Genomic DNA, 7,575 nt, shown 5'->3' with positions numbered 1-7,575 from the left:
GATGTAGATAGTATTAGACACACAACCTTACAAAATAGAGCTGCTCTTAAATCATTAGTTAAGATAGTTTTGATTTATCTTGTAGTGGGTTTTTTTTGTATTTTAATTTGTGTGCCTTGTATGTTGCAATGTGTTTAAAAATTAATTGATAGATCAAGTAAGGTTGTGTTAATTGACAAAAAAACAAAAAAAGGGGGAATTGTGGACACATATTTAGGAAATGGTCGCAAGAGCATTTCAGACGCCTTTAGAAGATCTTGAACAGAATAAACAAGAAGTCAAAAAAAGAAAGATGCCAATTAGAAGAACACAGGTGCGCATTCCACGATAAAGGGAACTTGGCACAAACAACCTCAATTCGGCAGTTTATCTTGACCAATTAGACTGAGACAAGTTTTGCATGTTTTAGTTGGTATAACCAATTATGTCCTGTGTTTATGCGCGTGTACAGAGTTAGTATAACCAATTATATCTTATGTTTGTGTGCATGGACACTATATGCTTGCATGCAGCAACCAATCAAAGCTTTTAAGGAACTTAGAGAATTGTATAAGAATGATCAGCTATGCTCAATAAACTGGCAACTTTGATCATCATATTGGTGTCCTGTCGTCCGTCCCCGCATGGAATTTCTCTACATGTGGGTTGAGATAAGAACAGTTTAATAGAACAGAAAGGAAGAAACTAATAATGATAATAATAACAATAATAAAATGACAGCAGTAATAATAAAAGGATTGGAATATACAAAACAAGTGATGCACAATGCAATTGCTCACCACTCGCTGACCAATGCCCAGTTAGTTCCTGAGCAGCGATCTGCCCCCCAGGCCAACCCCCCCCCCCCCAGTTTATGTACTAGGCATGACGTCACATGGTATGGAATACCCCGTTGGCCACTTTGGGTCAGCTGTCCTGGCTCTGTCCCCTCCCAACTTCTTGTGCCCCTCCAGCCTTCTTGCTGGCTGGGCATGAGAAGCTGAAAAATCCTTGACTTTAGACTAAACATTACTTAGCAATAACTGAAAACATCAGTGTGTTATCAACATTATTCTTATATTAAATCCAAATTGTAACACTATACCAGCTACTAGAAAGAAAATTAACTCTATCCCAGCTGAAACCAGGACAGAGGTAAATATGATTTTTTTCTAAAAGAGATATAGTCAGCATGTTCTTAAACTGTTGAACAGAGATGGAATTAAGCATCCATTTTAAGTACTTTGTTCCAACAAGGGCTTGAAATAAGCATGTAATTGATTTCATTTCAAAGGACAGATACCATGGTTTCCAGTCAACTGGTTTACCAAAACTAAGACCACATTATTTACATAAGGAGAACAAATGGCATGCATTCACCCAGAACTCAGAAATCCATTTTATATTATGATTCATACAGGCTGTCATTAAAAAAAAAAAAGTTGTTGTAGTTAATCAATCCTTGGACCAAGCCTCTAGTTTAATTCACAGTGATCGTTCATGACATTGTCCATTATCTATTGTGACTGAGGAGATAAAAAATATGAGATTAAGAAGTAAAAAGAAATTGAGGTTATTGGACCACAAATGAAGAAGGGACCTGTGTATAAAATGATAGATTTACATACTTGGCTATCATCTAAACCTTTCTTATGTGTCTTTTTTAAGCTTCCTAGCAAGAGCCTGACTTTGTGCACACATTGAGGGAAAAGGAGGGCATTACTACCTTGAGGAGCATTGGCTCCGTATCATTAATATTTCCAGCAGAATATCTCAACAAGCTGATAGGCAGGGCCAGACAGGTCACTTTCCCCAGGGACTGTTTCCCCAGGGATTATTAGACACCTAACTTGTTGCCTCTTGTGCTCTTGAAATAATATAACTACCTATTCAAGTTGGATTAATAGCACTTTTATTAAGCCTTTCTTATAACTGGGAAATATGTAACACTTCCAGATACAAAGCTTTCCTTGCTGGCCTTCTGCCTATGGTGCTCAAAGTTTCACCAAGGGAGCCAACTTCTGCAGTATATATGATGATATGGGGAAAAGCCTTTTTTCATTAAGTCTTATTAGTGGATTGTCACTGAATTCATTCATGTTGAACTCAAGGCAGTCACAGAGCCAGTTTCAATAAACAGGGAAAGTTAGAAAAAAAGTTTTATATTACATCAAAGGGTTTGGTGTTAACTGTCAAAAATCATAGAATCATAGAATCATAGAATCATTTAGGTTGGAAAAGACCTTCAAGATCATCGAGTCCAACCATTAACCATGCCCACTAAACCATGTCCTGAAGTACCCTGTCTACTCGCTTTTTGAATACCTCCAGGGATGGTGACTCAACCACTTCCCTGGGCAGCCCATTCCAATGTTTGACAACCCTCTCAGTAAAAAAATTTTTCCTAATATCTAACCTAAATCTCCCTTGCCTCAACTTGAGGCCATTTCCTCTTGTCCTATCTTCAGCCACCTGACAGAAGAGACCAACACCCACCTCACTACAACCTCCTTTCAGGTAGTTGTAGAGAGCGATAAGGTCTCCCCTCAGCCTCCTCTTTTCTAGACTAAACAGCCCCAGTTCCCTCAGCTGCTCCTCATAAGACTTGTGCTCCAGGCCCCTCACCAACTTGGTTGCCCTCCTCTGAACATGCTCCAGCAACTCAATGTCTTTCCTGTAGTGAGGGGCCCAAAACTGAACACAGTACTCGAGGTGCGGCCTCACCAGTGCAGAGTACAGGGGAACAATCACCTCCCTGCACTTGCTGGCCACACTATTTCTGATGCAGGCCAGGATGCTGTTGGCCTTCTTGGCCACCTGGGCACACTGCTGGCTCATATTCAGCTGGCTGTCAACCAGCACGCCCAGGTCTTTCTCTGCCGGGCAGCTTTCCAGCCACTCTTCCCCAAGCCTGTAGCGCTGCATGGGGTTGCTGTGACCGAAGTGCAGGACCCGGCACTTGGCCTTGTTGAACTTCATACGATTGGCCTCAGCCCATCGATCCAGCCTGTCCAACGTACGAGGCTGCTCAAAGTCCTATCAGATTGTTTACAGGACAGAGCTGAGGACATGTAGGAGAATCATAGAACAAGAGCACCATCACATTTAACAAATTATAAACACACTTAAATGACTGTAATGGTGACATAAACATTATCTTAGCAAAACAGCAAATGAACACTAAGCTCAGATGGCAATTAATTTGCTAACATTTCCTTATATTACAAAGCAGCCATGTAGCGCGCTCACAGATGCAAGCTCAACAGAATTCCCTTATAAACCAATGTCTTCAGGCCACCTACAAACCCAGGATGCAGTTGCCAGTGAATGTTTTTTGAACAGCCTCTGCCATACTTAGATATTATTTGAGTGCTATTTTTAAGCTTATTTTTAGGAGAGGCAAGTGTTGAATGCTCCAAGATAAAAAAAAAACAGAACAGGCTTTTTAAACTGGCTTCCTCCCAAGCTAAGGCATCTTCAAACACTCCGCTTGCAGAATGCACAGCACGGGTCATGAAGCATTTGATTTGCTGAAAGCTACTGCAGATTTTAATAACAGATCTGGATTCTTTTAAAAACAAAGAAAACAAAAAAAACCCACAAAAGAATATGGCAACATTTCAGTGTGTGGTTGCTTGACCTTGGCTGGATGCCAGGTGCCCACCAAAGCCGCTCTATCACTCCCCCTCCTCAGTTGGACAGGGGGAGAAAAATACGATGAAAGGCTTGTGGGTTGAGATAAGGGTAGGGAGAGATCACTCAGCAATTACCGTCATGGGCAAAACAGACTCGACTTAGGAAAATTAATGTAACTTATTGCCAATAAAATTAGAGTAGGATAATGAGAAATAAAACCAAATCTTAAAACACCTTTCCCCCACCCCTCCCTTCTTCCCAGGCTCAACTTCGCTCCCGAATTCTCTACCTCCTCCCCTTGAGCGGCGCAGGGGGATGGGGAATGGGGATTATGGTCAGTTCATCACACGTTGTCTCTGCTGCTCCTTCCTCCTCACTCTCTTCCCCTGCTCCAGTGTGGGGTCCCACCCGCAGGAAACAGTCCTCCATGAACTTCTCCAACATGGATGGGTCCTTCCCACAGGCTGCAGTTCTGGCGCCTGGAGCACCTCCTCCCCCTCCTTCTTCACTGACCTTGGTGTCTTCAGAGTTGTTTCTCTCTCTGCCTTCCAGCTGCTGTTGCGCAGCAGTTTTTTCCCCTTCTTAAATATGTTATCACAGAGGTGTTACTACCGTCACTGATTGGCTCAGCTTTGGCCAGCGGCGGGTCCATCTTGGAGCCGGCTGGCACTGGCTCTATTGAACATGGGGGAAGCTTCTCGCATCTTCTCACAGAAGCCATCCCTGTAACCCCCTTTCCCGCTACCAAAACTTTGCCATGCAAACCCAATACAGGTGGGTTAACCTTGGCTGGTCTCCAGGTGCCCACCAAGCCGCTCTATCACTCTGTCGTGGTTTAACCCCAGCCAACAATTAAGCACCATGCAGCTGCTCACTCACTCCCCCAGTGGGATGGGGGAGAGAATCGGGAAAAGAAGTAAAACTTGTGGGTTGAGATAAGAACGGTTTAATAGAACAGAAAAAGAAAAAAAATAATAATGATAATACTAATACAATGACAACAGTAGTAATAAAAGGATTGGAATGTACAAATGATGCGCAGGGCAATCGCTCACCACCCGCCGACCGACACCCAGCTAGTCCCCCAGTGGCAATTCCCCGCCCCCACCCCCCAGTTCCTAAACAAGACGTGACGTCCCGTGGTATGGAATACCCTGTTGGCCAGTTTGGGTCAGGTGCCCTGGCTGTGTCCTGTGCCAACTTCTTGTGCCCCTCCAGCTTTCTCGCTGGCTGGACATGAGAAGCTGAGAAATCCTTGACTTTAGTCTAAACACTACTGAGCAACAACTGAAAACATCAGTGTGTTATCAACATTCTTCTCATACTGAACTCAAAACATAGCACTGTACCAGTTACTAGAAAGGCAATTAACTCTATCCCAGCTAAAACCAGGACAATGCTTTATTATAAAATGATAGATCAATCCATAAAGAATTCCTCGCATTAAAAATTAATGGGTATTATAGAATCATAGAATCATTTAGGTTGGAAAAGACCTTTAAGATCATCGAGTCCAATCGTTAACCTAACACTACCAAGTCCACCACTAAACCATGTCCCTAAGCGCCATGGCTACTCATATTTTAAATACCTCCAGGGATGGTGACTCAACCACTTCCCTGGGCAGCCTGTTCCAATGCTTGATAGCCCTTTCGGTGAAGAAATTTTTTCTAATATCCAATCTAAACCTCCCCTGGCACAGCTTGAGGCTGTTTCCTCTCGCCCTATCCCCTGTTACTTGGGAAACGAGACCGACATCTACCTGCCTACAACCTCCTTTCAGATAGTTGTAGAGAGCAATAAGGTCTCCCCTCAGCCTCCTTTTCTCCAGACTAAACAATCCCAGTAACCTCAGCCGCTCCTCGTAAGACTTGTGCTCCAGGCCCCTCACCAACTTGGTTGCCCTCCTCTGAACACACTCCAACATCTCAATGTCTTTCCTGTAGTGAGGGGCCCAAAACTGAACACAGTACTCAAGGTGTGGCCTCACCAGTGCAGAGTACAGGGGAACAACCACCTCCCTGCTCCTGCTGGCCACACTATTTCTGATACAAGCCAGGATGCCATTGGCCTTCTTGGCCACCTGGCCACACTGCTGGCTCATATCCAGCCGACTGGCTCAACCAATACCCCCAGGTCCTTTTCTGCCAGGCAGCTTTCCAGCCACTCTTCCCCAAGCCTGTAGCATTGCATGGGATTGTTGTGACTGAAGTGCAGGACCTGGCACTTGGCCTTGTTGAATCTCATACAATTGGCCTTAGCCCATCGATCCAGCCTGTCCAGATCCCTCTGTAGGGCCTTCCTACCCTCAAGGAGATCAACACTCCTGCCCAACTTGGTGTCATCTGCAAACTTACTGAGGGTGTGCTCGATCCCCTCATCCAGATCTTTGATAAAGATATTAAACGGAACTGGCCCCAATACTAAGCCCTGGGGAACACCACTTGTTACTGGCCACCAACTGGATTTAACTCCATTCACCACAACTCTTTGGGCCCAGCCATCCAGCCAGTTTTTTACCCTTCGAAGAGTACACCCATCCAAGACATGAGCAGCCAGTTTCTCCAGGAGAATGCTGTGGGAAACAGTGACAAAGATTTTACTAAAGTCCAGGTAGACAACATCCACAGCCTTTCCCTCGTCCACTAAGCGTGTCATCTTGTCATAGAAGGAGATCAGGTTAGTCAAGCAGGACCTGCCTTTCATAAACCCATGCTGGCTGGGCCTGATCACCTGGTTGTCCTGTATATGCTGTGTGATGGCACTCAAGGTGGTCTGCTCCATAACCTTCCCTGGCACCGAGGTCAGACTGACAGGCCTGTAGTTCCCCGGATCCTCCTTCTGGCCCTTCTTGTAGATGGGCGTCACATTTGCTAACCTCCAGTCAACTGGGACCTCCTTGGTTAGCCAGGACTGCTGATGAATGATGGAAAGTGGCTTGGTGAGCACTTCCGCCAGCTCCCTCAGTACCCTTGGGTGGATCCCATCCCACCCCATAGACTTCTGTGTATGTCTAAGTAGTGTAGCAGGTCACTAACCATTTTCCCCTCCGATTATGGGGGCTTCATTCTGCTCCCCATCCCTGTCTTCTGGCTCAGGGGACTGGGTACCCCAAGAACAACTGGTCTTACTATTAAAGACTGAGGCAAGGAAGGCATTAAGTACCTCAGCCTTTTCCTCATCCTTTGTCACTATGTTTCCAGTAAAGGATGGAGATTCTCCTTAGCCCTCCTTCTGTTGTTAATGTATTTATAGAAACCTTTCTTTATTGTCTTTTACAGCAGTAGCGAGATTAAGTTCTAGTTGGGCTTTGGCCCTTCTAATTTTCTCCCTGCTTAACTCACAACATCCTTGTAGTCCTCCAGAGTGGCCTGCCTCATCTTCCAAAGGTCATAAACTCTCCTTTTCTTTCCCTGAGTTCCAGCCAAAGGTCTCTGTTCAGCCAGGTCGGTCTTCTTCCCTGCCAGCTCGTCTTTCAGCACATGTGGATGGCCTGCTTCTGTGCCTTTAAGATTTCCTTCTCAAAGAATATCCAGACTTCCTGGGCTCCTTTGCCATTCAAGACTGCCTTCCAAGGCACTCACTCTGTCAACCAGGCCCCTAAATAGGCCAAAGTCTGGCCTCCGAAAGTCCAAGGTGTCAGTTCTGCTAACTCCCCTCCTTCTCCGAGAATCGAAAACTCTATCATTTCATGATCACTGTGCCCAAGACAGCCTCCAACCATCACATCCCCCACAAGTCCTTCTCTGTTCGCAAACACCGCGTCCAGCGGGGCTCCTTCCCTAGTTGGCTCACTCACCAGCTGTGTCAGGAAGTTATCTTCCACACACTCCAGGAACCTCCTAGACAGTTTCCTCTCTGCTTTATTGTATTTCCAGCAGACATCTGGCAAGTTGAAGCCCCCCACGAGAACAAGGGCTAGCAATCGTGAAACTTCTCCCAGCTGCTTATAGAATATTT

This window comes from Haliaeetus albicilla, chromosome W (assembly GCF_947461875.1).
Source record: "Haliaeetus albicilla chromosome W, bHalAlb1.1, whole genome shotgun sequence".
NCBI classification, from domain to species: Eukaryota; Metazoa; Chordata; class Aves; order Accipitriformes; family Accipitridae; genus Haliaeetus; species Haliaeetus albicilla.
This window is presented reverse-complemented; position numbering follows the sequence as displayed.